The following is a 26,851-nucleotide window of genomic DNA, read 5'->3' on the forward strand; positions in this document are numbered from 1 at the left end:
GACAACAGTCCAAATGCAAGTAAGTTGGAAGTCTATATGTACTGACACTAGTGGTACATCAATGGGTGAATGTCTGATGGAAGAGCAAGTAGTGTGGCAGAGAGAAAGAATTCCGTAATTGAAAAAGAGTTGGCAGCATTGAGGTTTTGTGTAAAAGCTTCAAGACCATTCTTGTACAGGGTGAAATTGTAGTAAGAACAGAACATCAGCCTCTGGTGTTATTGCACAGAATGAAAGATGTGGATGGAAGGATTGCAGGAAAGTTAGAGGATTTGAGCAATTTTGATTTTGTAGTGGAGTATATCCTGGGGAAAAGAAATGTCATCACGGAAATGATGTCCAGGTTACCTGGTGAGCTAATTATAGATAAAATAGGGATACAAATCCTGACAATCTATCAAAATGGTTAGTCACTGCCCATTAAAGTAAGGGAGGAGGGGCTTCTTTGTTCGAAAGTGCATGGCACAGATTGAAAGACTTAGAAAGTGATGGCTTCAAAGAGAGTGCCTGCTAGCATAAATGACCTCTGAGCAGAAGTGATAGATGAAGTCTGTAAAAGGCCTGGATAGTTGGGGTTGAAGAATGTGGGCCAGTATAAAAAGCAGTTGAAAGCGATGATGTGTCTGGGAGTAGCCCCATTCCAAGAGGTGTTGATTGCGGTAAGTAAGAAGTATGGTGAAGTGGTAGTGTATGTGCACTTTGGTGGCAACAAACCCTCAGTGTACCGTAAGGGAGGAATGAAAGGGAGTGATTGTGTGTTGCACTTGCAGTGTTTGAATGGGGTGCACTATAACTGGGTTGTTGGAAGGAAGAATTATGAAAGGGAGTGTGAGCAGGAAGAAAGTGTTAAGGAAGCTGAACCTTCTGTACCGTTAGTAGTAGATGACCAAGGTGAAGATGAAAAAGAAGTTTATTTGATAAATGAAACCAAGGTGTATCAGTGTGAACATGATAGGAGCGACAAAATGACAATAAGGGTCAGCATAAACAGTGGCCAGTATTGTGGATTAGTCGATACAGGGCACAGATTTCCTTAGTAAATGCAAAAGCTGTTGGGGATATAGAACAGATAAGCTGGGTTATCAAAAAAAGAATTTTAAATATCCCAATAAAAGGGATAACAGGAAAGATTTCAGGATGGGAAGAGGTAAAGTTGAAAGTTAAAGTTGGAAAACGGGAAGTAGAGGGTAGGTTTGTGGTGTTAGGAAACAAACAAAAGCCTTGTTATTTCTGTTTGGAGTAAATTTTTTTTTTAGAAAAGAATAAGTTAACTGTGGAAGTGGGAAAAGGATTGTTGTTGAAGGTAGAGTTAGAAGTAGCCAAGATACAGAATGAGTTGGTCTGTATGGCCAAGTTTGTAGGGTTAGTTAGTATGAGTCAGAGCAAAAATGAAGTTATGCTAGAAGTCAGTGGGAGTGACAACGCGTTGCTGACTTTGGAGGATGTAGAAAGAATGCAGCATGGATGTTTTTCTGTTAGTAAGTTGAGAGCTTGTGTGAGAGAGGGAATACAGTTAAGGTTATGGCCTTTAGTCTTAAGAGACTGCATGAAGTTTTTTGATAGGTTTGTCCTGTGGAAAGGTATAGACTACTTTTCAAGAGAGTGGTAGGGTGAGTTGGTGTATGTGCCTGTGTTTTCAGAAAGGGGTGTTATAGGAATGTGCAAGTTACTACACAACAGATGCGGCCATATGGGGAAGTTCAAGTTGGAGTGTATGAGATTATGTTTTCACCATATTTGAGAAGAGTTTGTACAGATGTGGCAACTATGTGTGAAGAGTGTCAGAGAATAAAGTATCAGAGAGTACATGCGAGCTGTTTGAGCTGGTGGCGAACTGGCGATTGATTGAGTTTCCTTCCCGCTAACCGCAAGAGGGAATGTAGGAGCAGTAGTGATGGTGGATCATAAAGTAAGTTCCTGAGTTGTGTACCTGTGAAGAATAAGACTAGTGCAAATGTAGAAAGGATGGTCAGTGCAAATTTGTTGCCTGTATGTGTGAAAAGGCGTGTGAATGTTGAGTGACAATGGGCCTGAGTTTGTTGGAGGACTGTCTGAGCAAATGTTGAGAGAATGGGGAATAGAGCATGTACATGCTGATAACTCCCTACATGCCTAGGGCTAATGGGTTAGTAGAGAGAACCATTAAAACTTTGAGAGAACTGTTTCGAATGATGACTGGAAGAACAAATGAAATGGGATATAACCCAACGAATACATATAAATTATGAAAGATTTGTAAAGGCAAGATTAAGTTTAAGTGATGAGGAGCAGATGTGGATACAAGCTAACAAAAGGTTTGAAAGTTATAAAGTTGGGGATAAAGTGTTGAAGGAAGTAATTGAAAAATGTAGATTAACAGTAAATAAAACGCGGGACAAGTATGAAGGACCAATCGTGGTAAGAAGGATTTGGTCAAATGGGTTAAGTTATATCTCAGAGTATGAAAATGAAAAGGGAGGGAAAGAGTTAATATGAGCACATCATAATCAGTTGAGAAAGTGGAGAGAACCCCCCCGGAATATTTAAAAATACACCCTACAACAGAAGTCTTAGCAAGAGAGAAAAGTAGGGAAGTTGTTGAAGAGGAGGAGGACAGTTTTGGCGAGAAAAACAAGTAGTGATGATTACAAAAAGGAAGAAATGTTGGAAAAAGGAAAAGTTTGTAAAGGAATCAGAAAATGGAATTGGAATATGAAAATCTGTAAAGAAATAAAGAGAATGAAATTGGAAAGAACACTTTTTCTCAGTTATTTGATGAAAGTTCTGTAGGTGGTAAACATGATTTCGAAGGATTTGTTTGGAATACAGAAGGGACTGCTTTAATAGCAACTAGGACAACTGTTGAAGAAAGAGTAATTTGATAGAGGGATTAGAAGATACATACAGTATTTGTGTTTTTTTGTTAACTGAAGAGGTGGAGAAAGTTAGTGTGGGTGTAAATGTGAATGAACAAGAGTTGAGAGCGACTGGGAGTTTGATTGGGGGGACTCCATGTAGTCTGGACCAGAGGATGAGAGTGGAAGAAAAGTGTGTGGAAGAAGAGTTGAGTCTGTCGTCAGGTATTGAGGTGATAGAACCGATCTCAAGCCCAGAGTTTGAGCTGTCCGAGTCCAGAAGTACAGCAGAGTAATTGAAGGTGAATCTGAACGACAGAGACCATGAACCAGAAGTCAAGGTCCAGTAATGGAGTATGAATGGATAGCTAAGAGAGGTTTTTAGTGTGAGAAGGGTAAAGAAGTTTACCTTCCCTGGTAAGGGGCAATGTGGTAATGTGGGTTTGTTTTAGTAAGGAAATGGTTTGCAAGAGAAAAAAAAATCTAGTATATAATTTCTGGGCTCAGCTCGTGTCGGCCTATGAAATATCCTTAAGTTCATTATTTCTAGGTAAAATTAACCTAATTACCCACAGAAAAAATAAAATCAAGAAAATGTCAGTAAACTGACTTGCTCACTCTATAAAAGAAGTGTCGGTATGGAAATAGGGGCGAGTGGGATCACTACCACGAGTCATTTACCATTTAGACCTTCCAACATAAAATCCCCACCTGAGAGAGCTGGATACTAACTTGGGTGATGCGACCGCTACTACTACTTCTACCGACGCCACGCAGACAGCAGCGCCCCTAGCGGTCATCCTTAATCTTTAGCTCTACAACGCTAGGTGCTTCTTTTTCACTTGTGTTGTTTTTCGCTGGATTTTATCCCTAATTACGATGGAACGTGCTGCAATTGCTTCGGCTAAGTTAAGTGCCTCATAAGTAGTAATTTTTGGTATTCAGCCTTCGGGGGACCAGTATTTTCCTTTTTATAGGTCATATACGGTCTCCCGGTTGACTCGTGGCGGCCTTGTGCTGCCTCGATGTTGTTAAGATTTCCCGTCTCCCATACTGGGACATCTTATGCTTATGGGGCTTTTTTATATTTACGGTTCATCGTTTTATTACATCGATTTTATAGTTAGGACACAGCCCTTTTACCCTTTTTCTCTTAGTTTGGTATTTAGGGCTATACTGTGTTTTTCTGGCCCAGCATCCCAGCTCTTGCTCTTCATCGGCTACTGCTGGCTCCGAGTAGTCGACTGTTCTTCGGATCAGTTCGCCTCCTCCTGGGCTTCTTTTTCTTTTACTAAAAGTCTCTCTTCTTTCTTTTACGATGTATTATTTATTATTAGTGTTATTTAGGGTGCTAGCTATGCCTAGGTGCTTTGTGCCATGTGTTGGTACAGGCTGGTTCACGTGGCCCCTCTGTGGTTGTGTTGCTATCTCGGCCTAAGCCACCTACGTTCACGTGTCCCTTAAGCACCTTACCCTCCCCCTTCCCTCCCTACCATGTGATAGGGAGGGGTCTGGTGGATCTCCTTGGTTGTCACGACAACCACCGTAGCCTACCTCCCTCTCCTAGACCGGGGGCCAGGAGTTCCGTACCAGCTGGGGCCTAGGGCGACCACTTGTCTCGGGTACCGGGTTACCGGGCGGGTAGTAGTAGGGACGGGGGGGGGGGGTGTGTGTGTGTGGTGTGTGTGTGTGTGTTGTGTCGTGTGTGTGTGTGTGTGTGTGTGTGTGTGTGTGTGGGCAGGCAGGCCACCCCCTCCCTCTCTCTCGTCCGCCGTGTTCACGCCGGGATTCCCCCCCCCACCCCCCCTATTTTCCCCAGTCCCAACCCTTCCCCTACTACCGGAACGGACGGAGCCCCCGCTGAAGCCGGGAGCCCCTTCGGTTATAGGTCCACCTGGCTCCGCTAGTGGGCGGGGTGGGGAAATTTACTAGTGGTCTGTTTGCTTGCCTACTATATCCTGTTTTTTTGCTACCAGGAGGCGAGCTCGCTCCTTACCCCGGGCACTCCCCCCCCCCCCCCTCCTATGTAGACGGAAAGTGTTATACCTCATTCTATATGGATATACCCTTACTGATACGATGACTTTTAGTTTTTAATTTTTATGTACTATCTCCGTCGTTCTCCGTCGTGGTTTCATGGCTCCTCACCACTCCTGGTTGGAACCTTTTTCCTTTCTCCGGCGTAAGCCTCAGACCCCCACCAACCGCCTAGCTAACCACACGTATTACGGCGGGGCTCTAGTTTAATCTAACTTACATGCTCCGGCATGCAGCGGAGTCTATGTTAGGCTGTAAGTGTGCACTCTGATACTCATGTATCTCTCCACTTACAGGCTACCAACTGCCAGGTTCCAGGTTGCAACGCTACGTTGTACGACCCCTGCGCCCATGAAGAGTGTAGGACCCACGCCCCGTGTACCACTAACCACAACGGGATGATCGTTTGGCACCCGGAGGCATGCACCATCTGCTATGACCTCGTGAGTCAGCTTTTGGGTGGGGTAAGTTAACTCCTGGACATTTTTTCTTCTTATCAATCACTAACCCTTAGTTTTAAGCTTCTTTAAACCGTATCTCCGCTGCTAGAAGCTTCATATCGCCTTCTCTTACAGGCTGCCGCCGTGAAGGAAGTCGCTCTGGCAACCCTGAAAGCTTGGGTGGGCGCTTCGGAAGAACGCCGCCAAGGGCCAGCCTTATATGCTAGACAAGAAGCTGGCCGTCCAGATCTTCCCCGGAGGCAAGGCGACGGGGTATGTGGACCCCATCTCGGCAGCCCCACTCATAGCTTCCATTCAGCAGGAGGTGCAGCAGGCGTTTGGGTCCGTATCGACGCAGGAGCCGGTCCCAGATGTGGCCAACCTGGACCTTAATCTCGAGCCTATGGCGGTAGGTGCGGAGGATTTGTTGGTTGAGGTAGGTGTGTCGGGCGCTCAAGGTCTACCCTTGTGCGCTCCTGGATCTTCTTCCCCTGTTCCTTCTTCTTCTTCCTTCCAAGGCTTCACGGGATCTGAGATCCCTTCTCGTTCTCCCGCTCTCTCTGTACCCCCGAAGGTGAAGGGACAGAGAGAACAGAAGACCCTACATAAGACGACTTCTAAGAAGTCGTCGTCTTCTTCGGCTAGGAAGTCTACGACTTCCTACGCCGATGCAGTGAAAACGAAGCCTAGCTCTTCCTATTCAAAGAGCTCAAGAAGCAAGGCTTCTAAGGAGGAAGGCTCGCGCTCTGGCCGAGCCAATGCCTTCTCGGCATCTACCGATCTACTCCGGTAACTCCTGTTGGGGTGGCGGGACCTAGTGCTTTTGATCCCACCACTTTCTCAGCGGTAGTGATGCAACAAGTGGGAGAGATGGTTGGCTCTCTTGGTACTAAGTTTGAGCAAATGTTTGCCCAGCTGTCCAGTACGATCAACCAATCTGGTCAGTCCATACAAGACCTCTCTAACCGAGTTAAGAGAGCATGACGACCGCTTTGCTGGCCTCAGTCAGGCCTCTCAGACAAGCACCCCTGTAGCAGGTACTGGTCTCCTACAGCTACCTCCTTATGAATCCCTACCAGCCTTCTCTATGGATAACCCCTGGAGAGTGGCAGCTTACGCCCCCTTCAAGGATGGCATGATTTCGATCCCGGAGTGTGGAACTAGAAGGATTGAGGACTTCGAGTTCTATCCTCCCGGACTGACTCAGCCTTTCATAGGGTATGCTAGGCTGACGGTAACTGCTCTCAATAGAGAGGATAAGATCTCTAGAGAGACTGTGCTATATAGTAGGGATCATGCACAGAGGGAATGGGTTCACTGCCTGGAGGATTGGGATTGTACCAATACCAAACTCCAGGCATTCAAGAGCCCCTTCACTATCTTCGCTACGGAAGGAGGAGGCTTCTCTTCGTTCGCTACTAAAGTAGTAGAAGCGACTCTACAGGCAGTCCTGAAAGACGAGCCATGCCACAGTTGAGAGAAGCGAAATCAACATCTCCGCTCTTTCCGTCCTTCGGAGAATTGTGGGAGAACCTACCTGCCACTTTCTCAGTAGGTAAGCTGAAGCCAGACTGCGCGCGATGGATCAGTTTGGCGAGAAGCTCCCGAGACTTGCCTGATAGCCTTATTTCAGGCAGAATTCGATGGCCTCCGCACAAGATGTTTGGGAGGTCTCTTAAACTCCCTTATCATTACGGAGATGGCTGCCCTGTCCTATGCTACGGAACTGCTGTTCAAAATACTGGCTAAATCCCAGCTCCAGACGGTTTCAAGCCGATGCCTTGACTTCTTCTAGCCAGAAGGAACTGCCGAAAGCATGTCTTGCAGGAGGCAAACTATTAGGCATGAGCCTAATAGACTCCTAGCTTCCAGCATGTGGGGTGCGGACCTCTTCCCAGAAGCCTCTGTGAATGAGGTGCATCACGAGGCTGCTAGGCTTAACCAGAGCCTTAGAGCCAGATGGGGCATCTCTTCCAAGAGGAAGCAAGAGCGCGCCCCTGCTGCTGGTAAGAAGTTTAAAGAAAACGGGTAGGAGATTCCAACCCTATCAAAACAGCAGCAACCACAACATTTCGTTTCAGGCCATCCCAGTTACAAAACAACAGGGCAGCCGTCAACCTCAAGCAGACACAGCCCATTCTCCTGTTGTCTCCTCAAGCCAACCTTCGACCTCATACGCCGTCTCGCCAGCCTTCAATTCGATGTATGAAAGCCAGGCCTACCCAACCTTCAACAACAGGTTTTCTAGGGGGAGCAGAGCGAGGTCACTTTCGCCAACGTGGCAGGCAGGAAGAGCTGCAAGAGGCGAAGCACTTCAGAGGAGGGCGCGGAGGTCAACCCGTAAAAAAACAACAACATGAGGCTCCCCAGGTAGGAGGGAGGCTGTTCCCCTCTCCGTCACAGGTGGGGGTTCAGCAAATGGGCACAGAGTATCGTGTCCAAGGATTGGGTTGGAGTTGGATCAAAGATCCTCCTCCAAACAAATCATTCTATCAAATACCATCAAAGGAGTTGACAGATTATGCGGAGGAACTCCTTCAGAAAGGAGCTATTGCGAGAGTCAAGCATCTAAAATTTCAAGGTCGCTTGTTCAGCGTGCCAAAGAAAGGCTCAACAAAAAGAAGGGTAATCTAAACTTGTCAAAGCTAAACTCTTTCATTCGTTGTGACAAGTTCAAAATGCTCACCATCTCGCAGGTACGGACTTACTTCCCCGTGGGGCCGTCACAACCCCTATCGATCTTACAGACTCATACTATCATATCCCTATAGCCAGACACTTCCGTCCATTCCTAGGCTTCAAACTAGGAAATCAGAAGTTCTCATTCAAAGTGATGCCCTTCGGTCTGAATGTAGCCCCCAGGGTATTCACGAAAATAGCAGAAGTGGTAGTTCAACAGTTGAGAACACAAGGGATAATGGTAGCAGCGTACCTCGACGATTGGTTGATCTGGGCACCAACGGTCGAGGAATGCCTCAAAGCCACGAAGAAGGTAGTACAATTTCTGGAACATCTGGGGTTCCAGATAAACAAAACGAATCCAGACTCACTCCGGAGTCTCGTTTCAGTGGCTAGGAATCCACCAATGGGATTTATCCTCCCACATCTGTCCAATTCCAGTGGTTCAAAGGAAAGAAATAGCCAAGTCTGTGAGGCAATTTCTCAAACGCAAACAAACGTTAAGGAGAAACGAGGAAAGATCCTAGGTTCTCTTCAGTTTTGCCTAAGTGACAGACATCCTCCTGAAAGCAAGACTGAAAGATATAAATCGAGTTTTGGCGATCGAGAGCAAACGTCAAATCTCGGGACAAGTTGTCAGTAATTCCACAGATCCTTCGCAATCAGCTCCGTCCATGGACAAAAGTGAAGAATCTTACCAAATTGGTACCCCTTCAATATCCCCTTCCGGTGCTAACCAACCATTCACACGGATGCCTCCCTGTCCGGTTGGGGGGGATATTCTCAATTCAAGCAAGTTCAGGGGACTTGGTCCGTTCAATTCCGCCAGCTTCACATAAACGTCCTGGAAGCAATGGCAGTATTTCTTACCCTGAAGAGACTCCTTCCCCCAAAGAAGTCTCATCTAAGACTAGTTTTGGACAGTGCAGTGGTAGTACATTGCATCAACAGAGGGGGGTCCAAATCCAAACACGTGAATCATGTCATGATAAGCCATCTTTGCTCTAGCAAACAAGCACAGATGGCATCTATCTGCCACCCACTTGGCAGGGTAAGAATGTGATTGTAGCGGACGCACTGTCCCGGTCAGTCCCTCTGGAGTCAGAATGGTCCCTAGACGACAGGTCATTCCAGTGGATATGCCAGAGAGTCCCAGGTCTCCAAGTAGATCTCTTCGCCTCACAAGCGCAACCACAAGCTCCCTTGCTATGTGGCCCCCAACTGGACCCTCTGGCTTATGCCACGGACCGCCCTGTCGTTGGACTGGAATCAATGGAAGAAAATCTACGTATTTCCTCCAGTGAATCTTCTTTTGAAAGTTTTCGAGCAAGCTGAGGACTTTCAAGGGACTAGTAGCTCTGATTGCTCCAGAATTGGCCAAAACGCACTGGTATCCTCTGCTTCTGGAATTGGGTCTCCGCCTCAACGGATTCCCAATCCGAAGCTGTCCGCACTCAGTACAAATTTGAGGACTGTGTTCGCTTCCTCAGGAATTCTTCAGACCCTAACTTAATAGACTCATGAAGTTTGTGGCTAAAAAAGATGCTAACATTGATCCACAAAACATCCTCTTTCTAGAATCAGATAAGAGAGAGTCAACTATTAGACAATATGAACTCAGCTGTTAAAAAATTTAGCATCCTTCCTGAAAGAATCAAACACTACAACCATGACAGTTAACGAGCTATATCCTTTTTCAGATCCTTGTTTGAAAAAAGGCTTAGCAGCTAGCACTATTACTACTAATAAATCGGCTTTGAAGAAAATCTTTCAGTTGGGTTTCCAAATAGACTTAAACAGAATCTTACTTTACGTCTATTCCCAAAGCCTGTGCTAGACTTAGACCTTCTCAAAGGCCTACTTCAGTTCATGGTTCTTAAATGATGTCCTCAAAACTATGGCCTCAGATACTGACAACTCGTCTTGCACATTCATAATGCTACTTAGAAAGACGTTATTTTTGTTAAGCCTGGCTTCAGGAGCAGAATTTCAGAACTGTCAGTCTATCCAGAGATGCGGGCATGTAGAATTTCTTCTCCCCTCAGGAGAAGTTCTACTTTCTCCGGATCGCAGCTTTTTAGCTAAAAATGAGGATCCCCTTGCAAGGTGGGCCCTTGGAAAGTCATCCCACTTCCGCAAGATCCTTCTCTTTGCCCAGTATCACTTTAAGAGCCTTTCTATCTCGTACATCCTCTAGATCCTCAGGTCCTCTCTTTATGAGAGAAAAAAGGTCGCACTCTATCATGAAAGGAAATCAGACAACAGATCCTTTACTTCATTAAACAAGCCAACCCTGAATCATTCCAAAAGCACATGATATCAGAGGAGTAGCCACCTCAATTAATTATTTCCAACATATGAATTTTGAGGATCTTAAAAAGTATACTGGATGGAAATCACCGACAGTCCTTTAAACGTCATTACCTGAAGTCCTTGGAATCTTTAAAACTTTAAAATTTTCAGCGTAGCAGCGGGAAACATTGTTTCTCCTGATACGCACCAAGTGTTGTAGTATAGATCCAGGTCTCCTTTCTACCTACCTCGTCCAACATGCATCACCCTATTGCCATGCTTCTCGGGATACTCTAGCCTTAGCCGCTAGAATCGTATTGGTGGAATGCCCCTTATTTTTTTGCTAGGGACATCCACGGTGTGTACATATAATGTACTTCAGTGTTCTACCCTTATTTTTATGCTAGGGTAGAAACACAATGAGTTTGTATATTTTTGTAAATATTTAATTTAAGTGAATCATTCTATATTATTCTTTTGCCATTACACTATTAGTATCACCAGTCTAGTAAGCTAATTTTAAGTACTTTATATTAATTTGCTATGTTTACCCTGCCATTGTTTAGTATAAGCTAGCTTTAAGTACTTTTGTTAGTATACTGTAATGTGTCTTGATTCACTTATATTATATTACTTTTTTTTTACTATTGGGTTTCATTTGTCCTTTATTCCATCTTGTCCGTTTCTCTGTACTGTTTCATAGGTCAGACGACGAGCTGAGCCCAGAAAAGGGATTTTGACGTAGGAAAAATCTATTTCTGGGTGATTGGCTCGTGTCGCCCTATGAAACCCACCCTATTTCTTTTTACCCACCCTACAGGACAAGATGTTCATGAGATTAAGGATGACGCTAGGGGCGCTGCTGTCCGCGTGGCGTCGGTAGTAGTAGTAGTAGTAGCGGTCGCATCACCCTTTAGTATCAGCTCTCTCAGGTGGGGATTTTATGTTGGAAGGTCTAAATGGTAAATGACTCGTGGTAGTGATCCCACTCGCCCCTATTTCCATACCGACACTTCTTTTATAGAGTGAGCGAGTCAGTTTACTGACATTTTCTTGATTTTATTTTTTCTCTGGTAATTTTAGGTTAATTTTACCTAGAAATAATGAACTTAAGGATATTTCAAGGGCGACACGAGCCAATCACCCAGAAATAGATTTTTCCTACGTCAAAATCCCTTTTTTAAAAGTTTAATATTGATTTAATTACTATTGATTTATTTTTAAAAGTAAATTTTTTTAATTGCTACAGTTTTTGTTAAGTTTGTTTTAATTTGCTTTTTTGTTTTTTGTTATAGGTGTGAAACTTCTCCTTTATTTGCATGTTCATGTTTTCCCTGCAATGGAGTTAGTTTTCAAGTAATAGCCCTTAATGTGTGGTATAGTGCATTGAACTACTTGAACCTGTTCATTGCGAAAGTACTCAAGTCCCTGGAGTAAAGGGCAAGATGGGTTCAGTGTATAGACTCTTGGTGGGATTGAAGCTCTGGGAAAGTGATATTTGTTAATTAAAATTATATTCTTGGTTTTTGGTACAATATTGAGTATTGCCGTTAATAAGCATATTCCTTATTTTTATTGGATTCAAGACCCTAATGTCGTAAATGGCAAAATGACAAATTATTTTAAAACAATGTATTTTTCATAGCTATCAAACCTGACCTCTTAACAGGATAATTTTCAAGCGCCTAGCTGGAACTGGTTAAACTATTGGATTTTTTATATTAGCTGTTAACAAGCTAGTTTTTGTTGGATTAAAGTCCTTTATGTTGTAAAGGGCAAAATATACATATTGGTTTTATAGATTAAGTAGCTGTGGAAAATTGACGTGTGCTTGAGTAGTGTGCAAGTGGTATATTTTTCTTGGAAATTCCTTATTTTCCAAGAAAATTAAGTTTTCATAATAAAACTAATATTGTAATACTTACCTGAACACCTGAATTAGCCCTGGTCACTGACCAGCCCGAACTATATCCCCAAATATTTACCCACTAAGTGGGTAATTTTAACTGTCAGTGTTACAAACGCTGCAGGTAAAATCTAGTCAAATGAGTTACCTGTGTTACCGTTGGCAACGCTGCCGCAAATACCAGCCACCGGCCACCAGAGGCCTGTCTCCTTAATTGAATCATTCAGTATCAAATTGAAGTGAGGAGGAAGGTGGGAATCATTCAGGTGTTCAGGTAAGTATTAAAATATTAGTTTTATTATGAAAACTTCATATTGCAATACACTCCCTGAACACCTGAATTAGCCCGATTAACAACATTTACTCGGAGGTGGGATCAATCTAATTCAGCCCGACCTGTCCACGGAACATACGCAGGTAACTCATAAACAACCTACCATGTATAAAAGCATGTATCCTCACCTAGTTATCTAACTCGGAGGTGAGGATGTTTACAAAGAAAGTACTTCAACATCAGTGTTGAGTCTAAGGTACCGTCTGAGTTAGAAGTACCTCCCATGTGATAAGCTATACTTCTTATTCATGGAGGTAAAAACAAATCTCCTCACCTGGTTGTCCAGCTCAGTAGGTGAGGATGCTTGCAAAGAAAGTACTTTAACATCAGTGTTGAGTCTAAGGTACTGTCTGAGTCAGAAGTACCTCCCATGAGATAAGCTATACTTCTTATTCATGGAGGTAAAAACAAATCTGCTCACCTGGTTGTCCAGCTCACTAAGTGAGGATGTTTGCAAAGAAAGTACTTCAACATCAGTGTTGAGTCTAAGGTACTGTCTGAGTCAGAAGTACCTCCCAAGTGATATGCTATACATCTTATTCATGGAGGTAAAAACAAATCTCCTCACCTGGTTGTCCAGCTCAGTAGGTGAGGATGCTTGCAGAGGAAGTACCATACCGTCGGTGTCGAGTCCAAGGTACCGCCTTAGTCTGAAGAACCTCCCATGTGGTATTCTATACCTCTCATGCATGGAGGGGAAATGGTGAACCTCCCATGTGGCTATCTAGCCTCTAATGTATGGAGGAGAAGTTGAGTGTGCAGGACCTTCAGTTCTCTACTGCTCACTGATGTGGATGACTTGTGCTGAAGAAGTGGTAGTTATTCCAACATGACCATTGGGATCTGCCTAACCTCAAGGGCCTAAGGAACAATACACTCAGTCTAAGCTTGACCAACAGACACTAGAGTTCCTTTAGACTATCACTGCCTCCCTAAATTTCTAACCTAAAGTTCATTTAGACTAATCACTGCCTACCCTAAACTTCTAACACCTAAAGTTCATTTAGACTATCACTGCCTCCCTAAACATTTCTAACAACCTAAAGTTCATTTAGACTATCACTGCCTCCCTAAACTTCTAACACCCTAAGTCTACCAAGCCAACTATAAAACTGAGTTACCACAACGACAGGACCCCACGAGTAACCTCTCTGAAGAAATGACAATGTCGAAAAATGATATTGTTATGATACAATAAAGTTTCATACATACTTACCTGGCAGATATATACTTAGCTAAGACTCCGTCTTCCCCGACAGAAAATGACAATTTGTCGAAAATTGCATTTTTCCTAACTATACAAACCTGAGGTCCCTTTAACAATAGGAAGTAGCTAGCGGCAGCTGGAAAGGAAACAGTTCCGTAAGCTTCGAACAAGGGGAGAACGGTAGTTAACTGCTTGTCCAACAGTTGCGCTGGGAGGTAACAAATCACTTTTGCTTTTGGCCCATGCAAAATATGCAGAGTGAGGGGTGGCATGAGGAGGGACTATATGTAAAGGACCTCAGGTTTGTATAGTTAGGAAAAATGCAATTTCTGGGCTCAGCTCGTGTCTGGCCTATGAAAATATCCTTAAGTTCATTATTTCTAGTAAAATAATCCTTAAAATACCAGAGAAAAATAAAATCAAGAAAATGTCAGTTAAACTGACTCGCTCACTCTATAAAAGAAGTGTCGGTATGGTAATAGGGGCGAGTGAGAATCACTACCACGAGTCATTTACCATTTAGACCTTCCATCATAAAATCCCCCACCTGAGAGAGCTGATGCTAAAGGGTGATGCGTCCGCTACTACTACACTACTAGACGCCAAGCGGAGAGCAGCGCCTCTAGCGTCATCCTCAATATTTAGCTCGACAACGCCAGTTGTTACTTTTTTTGGCTCGTGTTGTTTTCGCTTCTTGGGATTTATCCTTTCAACGATGGAACGTGCTGCTATCGCTTCGGCTAAGTTAAGTGCCATCATAAGTATAATTTTTGTATTTCAGTCTTCCAGGGACCAGTATTTTCCGTTTTTTAGGTCATATCGGTCTCCCGGTTGACTCGTGGCGGCCATGAGCCACCTCGTGTTAGTTAAGATTTTTCCCGGTCTTCCATACTGGGACATCTTATGCTTATGGGCTCTACAGTCGGCGCAAAAAAAAACGAACGCCCACTACATTTGTAAACAAATCATAGCAATGATATAAAAAAGGAAAATAAAAGGGAAAATTTTAGTTCACTATATTTTTTCAATACTTAGACATTTCTCCATTATTTTTTAGTACAGCTTTTAACCTTCTGGCATTGAATGTGCTAAATCTTTGAAATATTGTGCATTCATGTCTTCAAACCAAAATTTACGGATGGCATCCTTCAATTTGGGGAGGGACGTTTCTCATATGCCCAGCAATTTTCAATTCAATTGGGTTTAAATCTGTGAATTGCCTGGCCAGTCCAATTTCTGAATATTAAATTCTTAAGAAGGTTTGTGACCTTGTGAAATCGGTGGCAAGGTGCTCCATCTTGCATAAATACATGCATGCCCAAAAGTTCCTTGTAAGGGACTAATTCATTTTCCAAGACATTTTCATAAAATCTCTCCATTCATTGTCGTGCTCTCTGGGAGAAAATAAAATAATAACCCCCACTACCCCCATATCCGCTGAAACATCCCCATACCATCACATAAGCTGGATGTTTCACAGATCTTGGGGCCTCCTTACTTTTTTGCCAGCGCTACGAATAATGTGGAAGTTAGATTCATCGCTAAAAACTACCCTTTCCCAATCCTTTCAGTCCACTTCAAATATTTCTGCAAAAAGCATCCTTTTTTTTTCATAGGCTTAGTGAGGAGTGGCTTCTTTGCTGCAACACGACATGGAGACCAAGGTCTTTCTGCAATCGATGTTGCACAGTTCCGTTCAGATACGTTCCTAAGCAGATCAGGGTTTTGAGACTTCAAAATTTTGGCTGGCATTGATGGATGTTCCATACAATCCTTTTTAAAATGTTATCCGTTCTTTTTGTAGTTTTTTCGTGGCCTCCCTGAGCCTTTCTTCCGCTTCAGTGATGAATCAAGTCTCCTGTCTTGGAGCGGTTGCACCACAATGAGATGGTGCTTTTAGAGATTCCCAGCTCTCTTGCAATAGCTGACATTGACTTGCCAGTTTTCCATAGGGTCACAATTTCTGCTTTCTTAACCAAGGATAAGGAAGTTTTAGCCATAATTCAGTAGCTAGCGTGCAAGAGCGCGCCAAATGTAGCGGTGACGAAAGCGTGAATGGGGCAGGAGCGCATACAATGACAGCCGACCTTTGGGACAGCTTGAGTATCACTGAAGTGCATTAGAAACTCATGGTACCGAACAGCAAGACAATACAGGCTGCCAGACGAACGATAAATTGGGGAAAATATATACTTCTCGGGCGGAAATCGCAAGAAAAGTCCGAACGCTTAATTACAGTAATATATAGGGAGTCGTTCGCTTTTTTTTTGCGCCGATTGTATTTTACGTTCATCGTCTTATTACATCGTATTTTAGATTTAGGATACACAGCCCAGGCCAGGCCCGTTTTACCTTTTATCTCTTAGTTTGGTATTTAGGGCTATACTGTGTTTCTCTCGCCAGCATCCCAGCTCTTGCTCTTCATCGGCTACTGCTGGCTCCGAGTAGTCGACTGCTCTTCGGATCAGTTCGCCTCCTCCTGGGCTTCTTTCTCTTTTACTCAGTAATTCTTCTATCCTTTTACGATGTATTTATTATTTATCATGTTATTTAGGGTGTTAGGCTAGCCTAGGTGCCTTGTACCATGAGTTGGTACAGGTGGGTTCACGTGGCCCCCTCTGTGGTTGTTGCTATCGCGTCTTGGGCCACCTCCGATCACGTGTCCCATTAGGCACCTTACCCTCCCCCTTCCCTCCCTTCCACGTGGTAGGGAGGGGTCTGGTCGGGTCTCCTCGGTTGTCATGACAACCACTGTAGCCTCCCTCCCTCTCCCTCCGAGGGGGCCAGAGGAGCCCCATACCAGCTGGGGGCGGAAGTGACCACTAATCTCGGGTACCGGGTTTACCCGACGGGTAGTAGTAGGGGAAGGGGGGGGGGGTTGGCCACCCCCTCTCTCTCTCGCCCGCCCCCGCGTTCACGCCGGGATTCCCTAATTTTTTTTTCCATCCCTACCCTTCCCCTACCGTACAGACGGAGCCCCCGCTGAAGCCGGGAGCCCCTTCGGTTAGAGGTCGATCTGGCTCCGCCAGCGGGCGGGGTGGGAATTACTAGTGGTCTATATTGCTTGCCTAGTATATCCTGGTTTCCGCTACCGGAGGAGAGCTTGCTCCTTACCCGGGCACTCCTCTAGTAGTCGGAAAGAGTCATATCTTATTCTATAAGGATATATACCCTTACTGATACGGTGATTTATTTGTTTATTTATAGCTTTACGTACTATCTCCGTTGTGGTTTCGTGGGCTCCTCACCACTCCTGGTTTGGACCATTTTTATTTTTCCTGTCTCCGGCGTATGCTGCAGACCCCAACCAACCGCCTATCTAACCACACGTATTGCGGCGGAGCACTAGTTTTAATCTAACTTACATACTCCGGCATGCAGCGGAGTCTATGTTAGGCTGTAAGTGTGTACCCCGATACTCATGTATCCCTCCACTTACAGGCTACTAACTGCCAGGATCCAGGCTGTAACACTGTACTGTACGACCCCTGTGCCCATGAGGAATGCAGGACCCACGCCCCGTGTGCCACTACCCACAACGGGATGATGTTTGGCACCCGGTGAGGCATTGCACCATCTGCTATGGACCTCGTGGAGTCAGCTTTTGGGTGGGGGGGTAAGTAAATTCCTGGACAATTTGTTTACCTGTATCATGATTTACCCTTAGTTTTAAGCTCCTTTAAGCCGTATCTCCACCGTTAGAAGCTTCATATCGCCTTCTTTTCTGGGCTCAGCTCGTGTCGCTGCGCGAAATATCCTTTAATCTATTATTTCTAGGGTAAATGTACTAACACATACCAGAGAATAAATAAAATAAAGAAAAAGGTCAGTATAACTGACTCGCTCACCCTCCAAGAGGGTGTCGGTATGAACACTAGGCGAGTGAGACCACTACCACGAGCCAAATACCAATAGAAATCTCCCACAACAAAAACCCTCCATGAGGAGAGCCGACCCACAGAGTGAGCAGCTCGTACTACTACTACTCCATCCCATGCTGCCGACTGCTGCGCCTCTGGTGGCCATCCTTTTAAGTTAGCGCACACGAGTCACTTGTGCTATTTTCTCTCTGTGTTTTTTGTGCCCTTTCGTTGGATTTTTTCTATAATGGAGCGTGCAGCTATCGCAGCAGCTAAGTTAAGTACTCAGTATTTACGGTTAGTTGGTTTTTTCCGTCCCTGAGACAGTATTTGCCGTTTTTTAGGTATAAATACGTTCTCGGGGTCGGAAGCATGGCAGCATGGTTCTGCCGCGTGATGGGTTCGTTCTTGGTCTCCCATACCTAGAACATCCCTTATTTATGTACGCTCTATTTGATTATCCGCTTTGTTTAGATTAAGGTCTACTCAGGTGTCATGCATGCATGTATTTCACCTTATGTAGGCTTTTTCTATCCAGACCCTAGTCCAGGTTCTTAGTATCAGCCTCTGACTAGCTTTGAGTGGTAGACTTGCCTTCGGGTTAGTGTTACCAACTCCCATTTTGGATTTTTTCTCTGCTATATTACTTTCTCTCTTTCATTTTATTTTATTTATTATATGTATTTTGTCATCGTTAGGTTAGTTAGGCGTCTGGCTTAGCCTAGGTCCTGGCTCATAGAGCCTATACTACCGCTGATCAGTTCGGTTGCTTCCCTATAGCATCTCTCTGATCAGTTGGTTTTAGCCCTGTGGGCCTGTATGCTTCCGCTTTTCAGTTCAAGTTGCTTCCCGATAGCTTCTCTCTGATCAGTTGGTTGGCCTAGGTTTGGTTATCGTATCTCAGTTTACCGCCTCGTGGTCACTTCGTGATCACGGGACAGCCAGACGCCTGCCCAGTCACCCTTCCCCCCCCCTCCCGCTCTTCCATAGAGTCGGGCGGGGGTGGGTCGGTCTGCCCATGCTCGCTCCGCATACCCGAGCCTGCCTCCCTCTCTCCCCTCAGGCGGAGGGGCTAGGGAGTCGGGACAGACCCAGACTGGTCTCGACCTCTCCGGCTTCTCGGTCCGGCCGGGTGGTACGTTGTGGGGGGCCCTGGCCTTCCCCCCCTCTGTTACTACCTTGTCGCTCCGGGCTAGCTCGAGCATGTATGTCCTCCTCGCCCTTTCCCTCCTTACTAGAGCTCCTCCCTGATCGGAGTCCTGGTATCCAGCGGAAGGGGCTAGTCCACCCAGCAGAGTGGACCGGAACATACAGTAGGTCACTACTAACCTTACCGTATTGCTGAGTTACTACACTCCGCTTCACACTGGACCTAGTCCGGTTCGCTTGTGTTTAGGTTTAAGTTTATCTATAAGTTTATCTTAAGTACCTTAAACCATCCCCCCTCCCTTTCATATCTTACCGGATCTCTCCGGGATTATAGCCTATTCAGGCAATGCAGGGAGGGGTTATGCCCAAATTTTTTTCCGAGCTCCGGCATGTAACTGAGTTCTTTTGTCCTTTAGTCTGTAAGTTATGCTTTTAAGATACTCATGTGTCTTCCCACTTACAGCCACCAACTCGTTGAGCATCCGGGATGTTCCGCTACACTTCAGGACCCCTGTGGACACGAGGTTTGCCGGTCCCCATGCTCCATGCGCGACTCCGCAACGGGGACATCCAGGTCTCGGTTACCATGAGACGTGTACCATAATGTTACGATCTGGTGAGCCAGCTTTTGGAAGGGGTAAGTATTCCATCCTCCAGTAGCTGCTCCGCTTCTTTTTTAGGTGCTTAAGTTTTCATCATTTACTTTAACTTAAGGCATCTAGTTTAAGTTATACTCTAAGTTTAGTTTTAAGTGATTCTTACATCTAAAATACGCCCTCTCTTACAGGCTCCGCAGTAAGGGATACCGCACTGGCTACCCTGCGGGCCTGGGTCGGAGGTTTGGCAAGAACGCCGCAAGGGTCAGCCCTACCATCCTCGAGAAGCGGTTAGCACTATTAATCTTCCCCGGAGGCAAGGCGACAGGTTTACGTCGACCCAGTAGAGGCGGACCCGACTATCGCTTCATCCAACAACAGCTGGCGGCCTCCTTAACTGAACAAGACAGGATATCTCCACGGAGTCGCAACCTGGATATTAATGTTGAACCGATGGTAGGTATAGACGACCTGTTGGTCGAGGTAAGTAAGGTGGGCACCCAAGGGTCGCCCTTGGGTGTGACTGTTTCTTCTACCCCTGCAACCTCTCCATCCTTCCAAGGCTTTAACGGGTATGATGAATTATACTACCTCCTGAGGCTTCGTTAGACCTAAGGTCAAGGCTAAAGTGATGACCTTGACTAAGACGTCCATCGTCGTCTAAGAAGACGTCCTCGTCTTCTTCCTCACGTAACCGTCTCCGGCTCGCAATCCCGGCCCAGACAGGTCTAAAGCTTCTAGCTCCGGCTCTAAGTCCTCAAAAGTAAATCCAAGGAGAGATCTCGCACTCCGGCAGAATCACCAGTTCGCTACCATTGGTTCCAATTCAGAGCCTCCCCTCCACCTCCGCAGCAGCTCCGGCTTTGGACTCCAATGCTGGCCTGTTGCAACAGTGGGCGACCTAGTTGGGTCCCTAAAGAGTAGTAGGGGAACAAATGATCTCTCGCCTGTCGGATAGGATCACTTCCCAAGATACTATTATAGCCGGGCTAAGAGAAGCCCCTCTAGCCTCTCCCTCACTTTCCATTTCCAACACAAGTGGAACTCAGCTTCCTCCGTTATGACTCACTTCCTGCTTTCTCTATGAACAACCCATGGAGAGTAGCGTCATACGCCCCTTCCAGGACGGTCTCCATCTCCATACGGAGTTTGGAACTCGAAGAATAGAGGACTTCGAGTTCTACCCGGAAGGCCTGCAGCCTCCTTTCATAGGCTACGCAAGGCTCACGCCTTCGGCTATGGTTCGGGACGATTTAGAGGGTACCAAAGGAGGGACAGTCCTCTATTCACGAGACCAGGCTCAGAGAGAATGGCTCAGATGTTTAGAGGACATGGATTGTTCTAACACCAAGATACAACCATTTAAAAAGTCCCTTTACCATTTTCACAATGGATGAGAGTACCCCGCTCCCGTTCCTAAACCAAGATAGCAAGGTTCGACCATCTCAGCGGCCCGAAGGGGGAACCCATGCCTCAGTTGAAAGAAGCAGATCCCACATCTCCGTTACTCCCTTCAATTGGAGAATTGTGGGAAGACTTGCCGAATACATTCTCAGCTGGCAAACTCAAACCGGACTGTGCTATGGAGCAGTTTGGTGAAAAAGCTACCCAGGCCTCCCAGATAGTCTTATTCAGCTGAATTTGACGCAAAATCACGACTAGCCAGATCAATCAACTCTATGGCTATGTCTGAGGTAGCAACCATGGCCTATGGATCAGAACCAATTTTTAAGCTTATGACCAAAGCCCTGACTCAAAACGGTGCAGTCAGATATGTCGAGTTTGCCACTGCTAGAACGAATTGTAGGAAGCATGCCTGCTAGAGGAACCATTCGACATGAGCCGAATAGGTTACTCTCCTCTAACTCTGGGGCGCAGATCTCTTCCCAGAGGCTATGGTTAAGGAAGTCCAGGCAGAGGTCTACGAGGTTGAACCAGAGCCTTAAGGACCGTTGGGGCCTTACGGCTAGGAGGAGGCAAGACCTGACACCTAAAGGTAAGGGACAGAGGAAACCAGGCGTTTCCAACCTTACCAGAAGAAGCAACCACGCTTTCCTCAACAAGTTCCAGCAGTGCCGTTAGTGCAGACAGCCCAACCTTCCACTTCTAAGGGTCAATCACAGCCAATTTAATTTTGTGATATCCCCTCAGCCTCAACCCTCTACCTCATACGCCATCTCTCCAGCTTACAATCAAGCCTTCGAGAGTCAAGCTTCTCAGAAGTATGACCGCTCGGGTAAGGGAGCAGAGGTAAGCGGTCCTTTCGTGGAGAGGACGGGAGGCCCCTTTAATAGGGGGAAAGCACTTCAGAGGAGGCCGAGGCGGTTACCAGAACCAATGAAGAACTTCAGGTAGGAGGGAGGCTGTTTCACTTTCGCCACCGGTGGAACTTCAGCCAGTGGGCTCAGAGCATAGTGTCAAAAGGGCTGGTTGGAGCTGGTTGACGAACCCACCTCCAGCCAGACCTTTCCGTCAACTTCCTTCCAAAGAATTGACAGAGTACGCAGAGGACCTCCTTCAGAAAGGAGCTATAGCGAGAGTCCAAGAGATTAAAATTTCAAGGTCGCTTGTTCAGCGTGCCAAAGAAAGGCTCACAAAAAAGAAGGGTAATCTTAGACTTGTCCCGCTTAAACTTAGCCATCCGCTGCGACAAGTTCAAGATGCTCACGATCTCACAGGTGCGGACCTTACTTCCCCGTGGGGCCGTCACCACCTCTATCGATCTTACAGACGCCTACTATCATATCCCTATTGCAAGACACTTCCGTCCGTATCTGGATTCAAGATAGGAGACAGACATTCTCCTTCAAGGTAGTTCCATTGCGAACTCAACGTGGCACCCCCAGGGTGTTCACGACAAGCTTAGGCGGAAGTGGTTAAGTGCAACAAAACAACTCAGATCGCAAGGGACTTATGGTATGGCGGGTATCTCGACGATTGGTTGATCTGGGCCCCATCAGCCGAGGAATGCAACAAGGCTACACTGAAAGTGATCCAGTTTCCTAGAATATTCTAGGATTCAAGATAAACAAGTCCAAGTCAAGACTCACTCCAGAGTCAAACTTTCAGTGGCTAGGCATTCAATGGAATCTATCCTCCCACACTCTGTCGATTCCATCTACCAAAAGGAAAGAAATAGCGAAGTCAGTCAAGCAATTTCTAAGTCACAAACTAGCATCAAGGAGAGCTCAGGAAAGGATCCTCGGCTCTCTCCAGTTTGCATCAGTAACGAACATCTTAATGAAAGCCAAACTGAAAGACCTAACCAGGGATCTAGGCGCTCGCGAGCAAATGTCAGGTCCAAGGGACAAGCTATCCTCAGTGCCTCTGATTCTAAAGAATCGGCTTCGGCCGTGGGGCAAAAGTCAAGAATCTATCAGTGTCAGTACCCCTTCAGTTTCCCTCCACCAGGGATCACCATCCACACAGACGCGTCCTTAAGCGGCTGGGGAGGTATTCCCAGGTCAAAAAAGGTTCAAGGGATTTGGTCACTCCAGTTCCGTCAGTTCCATATAAACGTACTGGAGGCAATGGCAGTGTTCTGACTCTAAAAAGGTTACACCCACCAAAGTACTCCCACATAAAGCTATAATGGACAGCGCAGTGGTAGTTACATTGTATAAACAGAGGAGGCTCCAAGTCACGTCATCTAAATCACGTCATGGTAGCCATCTTCTCCCTGGCAGACAAGTTCAGTTGGCATCTTTTCCTCCACTCACATAGCTGGAGTGAGAAAGTCATAGCAGACGCCCTATCCCGATCAGTACCCCTAGAGTCGGAATGGTCACTAGACAACAGTTCGTTCCAATGGATCCTTCAAAGAGTCCCAGGGCTACAGGTGGATCTCTTCGCATCCCAAGCGAACCACAAACTACCGTGTTATGTAGCCCCCAACCTGGACCCTCTGGCTTACGCCACGGACGCCCTGGCTATGGCTGGAACAACTGGGAGAAGATTTACGTCTTCCCTCCAGTGAATCTCCTTATGAAAGTATTGAACAAACTCAGGACATTCAAGGGTCAAGTGGCTCTAGTAGCCCCAGACTGGCCGAAGAGCAATTGGTATCCCCTAATTCTGGAACTGGGCCTTCGTCCTCTTCGGATCCCCAGTCCAAGCTCTCCCAGTCAGTACAAACGAAGACTGCTGTTCGCTTCCTCAGGGATTCTCAAACCCTAACTTTATGGATTTCATGAAGTTTGCGGCAAAAGAGATGCGAATATTGACCCTCAGAATATTCTCTTTCTTGGAATCCGATAAAAGGGATTCAACTTTGAGGCAGTATGATGCTGCTGTCAAAAAGTTAGCAACCTTCCTGAGAGAGTCAGATATCAGAATCATGACAGTTAATTCAGCTATATCCTTCTTCAGATCCTTATTTGAAAAAGGTTTAGCAGCTAGCACGATTACGACAAACAAGTCAGCCTTGAAAAAGATATTTCAATTGGATTTAACATAGACTTGACGGATACCTACTTCTCGTCTATTCCTAAGGCATGTGCTAGACTTAGGCCTTCTGTGAGGCCTACGTCAGTTTTATGGTTCTTAAACGATGTTCTAAAACTGGCTTCCGAACCGATAATGACACATGCTCGTTTATGATGCTCCTAAGGAAAACCCTATTTTTATTAAGCCTGGCTTCAGGAGCAAGAATTTCAGAACTGTCGGCTTTATCCAGAGATCCGGATCATATTCAATTCCTTCCCACAGGGGAAGTCCTACTTTCTCCGGAACGTAGCTTTTTGGCAAAGAATGAAGATCCTTTGATGAGGTGGGAACCTTGGAAAGTACTACCTCTTCCACAAGATGATCCCTTTGTCCAGTTTCAACCTTACGAGCCTGTTTCTATCCAGGACCTCCTCATCCTCATCGGGGCCCCTCTTTAAGAGGGAAAAAGGTGGAACTTTATCCATTAAAGGCATCAGGCAACAAATCCTGTACTTTATTAAACAAGCCAATCCTGACTCTTTCCCAAAAGCACATGATGTCAGAGCAGTAGCCACCTCAATTAATTATTTCCAACACATGAACTTCGATGAGTTTGAAAAAGTATACCGGATGGAAATCGCCGACAGTGTTCAAACGTCATTACCTTAAGTCCTTGGAAGCTCTGAAATTTTCAGCAGTAGCAGCTGGGGAAACTAGTTTCCCTGACTCTAGTTAATTTGTAGTAGAAGATTCAGTCCTCCTTTCTACCTGCTTCACCCAACAGTTCGTCTATTCCTACCGTGTTCATTTACATTCACCTTGTGCCTTAGCTGCTTTTATGATGATGTAGTGGGTGCCCCTTATTTTTTTGCTAGGGACACTCACAGATGATTATGGAGATTGATCTCATGGATGTTACCCCCTTATTTTTATGCTAGGGGATACATCTCATTTATAATGGTTACGGGTTTTGTATATTAAGTCATATACATTCCTTATATATTATCATTGTTGATTAATTTGTTCATTTGATTGTTGTTTTAATTGCTATTATATTTTTGATACATGCCTTTACACAGATACCATTTTGTTACATGTAAGCAATTTACCTCTGTACATATGTAAATTACCTTATGTTAAGAAACATGTTTAGAATTAAGGGTAATTTAAGCATATTTTTATTTTGTATCACTGTGTATTTGTATCTTTTTAGCAATTATATTCTTTTTATATTTACTTTATTTTTTATTTTGAGACCTATTCTGATTTATTTTATTACTTTTGTTTACAATCTTGTGCTATTTCTCTGGTACGATTTCGCGCAGCGACACGAGCTGAGCCCAGAAAAGGGATTTTGACGTAAGGAAAAATCTATTTCTGGGCGATTGGCTCGTGTCGCCAGCGAAATCCCACCCTACCATCCCTTCTTGCCCAAGATTGTCTGCTAACTTCAGGATGGCCACCAGAAGGCGCAGCAGTCGGCAGCATGGGATGGAGTAGTAGTAAGTACGAGCTGCTCACTCTGTGGGTCGGCTCTCCTCATGGAGGTTTTTGGGGGTTGTGGAGATTTCTATTGGTATTTGGCTCGTGGTAGTGGTCTCACTCGCCTAGTGTTCATACCGACACCCTCTTGGAGGGTGAGCGAGTCAGTTATACTGACCTTTTCTTTATTTTATTTATTCTCTGGTATGTGTTAGTACATTTACCCTAGAAATAATAGATTAAAGGATATTTCGCTGGCGACACGAGCCAATCGCCCAGAAATAGATTTTTCCTTACGTCAAAATCCCTTTTTCAGGCTGCCGCCGTGAAAGAAGTCGCCCTAGCAACCCTGAAAGCTTGGGTAGGCGGCTTTGGCAAAAACGCCGCCAAGGGCCAGCCTTACATCTTGGATAAGAAGCTGGCCATTCAGATCTTCCCCGGAGGGGAAAAGGCGACGGGGTACGTTGACCCCATCTCAGCAGACCCCACTCATAGCTTCCATCCAGCAGGAGGTGCAGCAGGCGTTTGGGTCCGTTCGACACAGGAGCCTGTTCCAGACGTCGCAAACCTGGATCTTAACCTTGAGCCAATCGGCGGTAGTGCGGAGGATTTGTTGGTTGAGGTAGGTGTTAGGCGCTCAAGGTCTACCCTTGAGCGCTCCTGGATCTTCTTCCCCTGTCCCCTTCTTCTTCCTCTTTTCAAGGCTTCACGGGATCTGAGATCCCTTCGCGTTTACCCGCTCTCTCTGTACCCCCGAAAGTGAAGGGACAGAGAGAACAGAAGACCCTACAAATAAGACGACTTCCAAAAGTTGTCGTCTTCTTCGGCTAAGAAGTCTACGACATCCTACGCCGACGCGGTGAAGGCTAAGCCTAGCTCTTCTCACTCGAAGAGCTCAAGAAGCAAGGCTTCTAAGGAGAAAGCCCGCGCCTTCCGCCGAGCCAGTGCCTTCTCTGGCATCTACCGGATCCACTCCGGTAACTCCTGTTGGGGTGGCGGGACCTAGTGCTTTTGATCCCACCACTTTCTCAGCAGGAGTTTTTGCAACAAGTGGGAGAGATGGTTGGCGTCTCTCGGTATGAGATTTGAGCAAATGTTTGCTCAACTTTCTAGTACCATCAACCAATCTGGTCAATCAATCCAAGACCTCTCTAACCGTGTTAGAGAACATGATGACCGTTTCGCTGGCCTCACTCAGGCCCCTCAAGCGAACTCCCCTGTGGCAGGTACTGGTCTACTCCAGCTACCTCCTTATGAATCCCTGCCAGCTTTCTCTATGGACAACCCTTGGAGGTGGCAGCTTATGCCCCTTCAAGGATGGCATGATCTCCATTCCGAGAGTGTGGAACAAGAAGGATTGAGGACCTTCGAGTTCTACCCCCTGGACCTGACTCAGCCTTTCATAGGGTATGCTAGACTGACGGTAACAGCTCTCAATAGAGAGGATAAAATCTCTAGAGAGACTGCTTTACAGTAGGGATCATGCACAGAGGGAATGGGTTCACTGCCTGGAGGATTGGGATTGTACGAATACCAAACTCCAGGCATTCAAGAGCCCTTTCACTATCTTTGCCACGGAGGAGGAGGCTTCTCTTCCTTTTGCAACTAAG

At 45.6% G+C, this 26,851-nt stretch overlaps 1 protein-coding gene across 6 annotated transcripts in view; it reads right to left on the minus strand.

Annotated features, from left to right (window-relative positions):
* The window catches only part of LOC135219486 (E3 ubiquitin-protein ligase HERC2-like), a 294,113-nt gene that overhangs the window by 231,554 nt on the left and 35,708 nt on the right, over window positions 1-26,851 (minus strand). The gene's annotated exons all lie outside the window — the stretch shown is intronic.

The sequence above is a fragment of the Macrobrachium nipponense genome, chromosome 1 (assembly GCF_015104395.2).
Source record: "Macrobrachium nipponense isolate FS-2020 chromosome 1, ASM1510439v2, whole genome shotgun sequence".
Lineage (NCBI taxonomy): Eukaryota > Metazoa > Arthropoda > Malacostraca > Decapoda > Palaemonidae > Macrobrachium > Macrobrachium nipponense.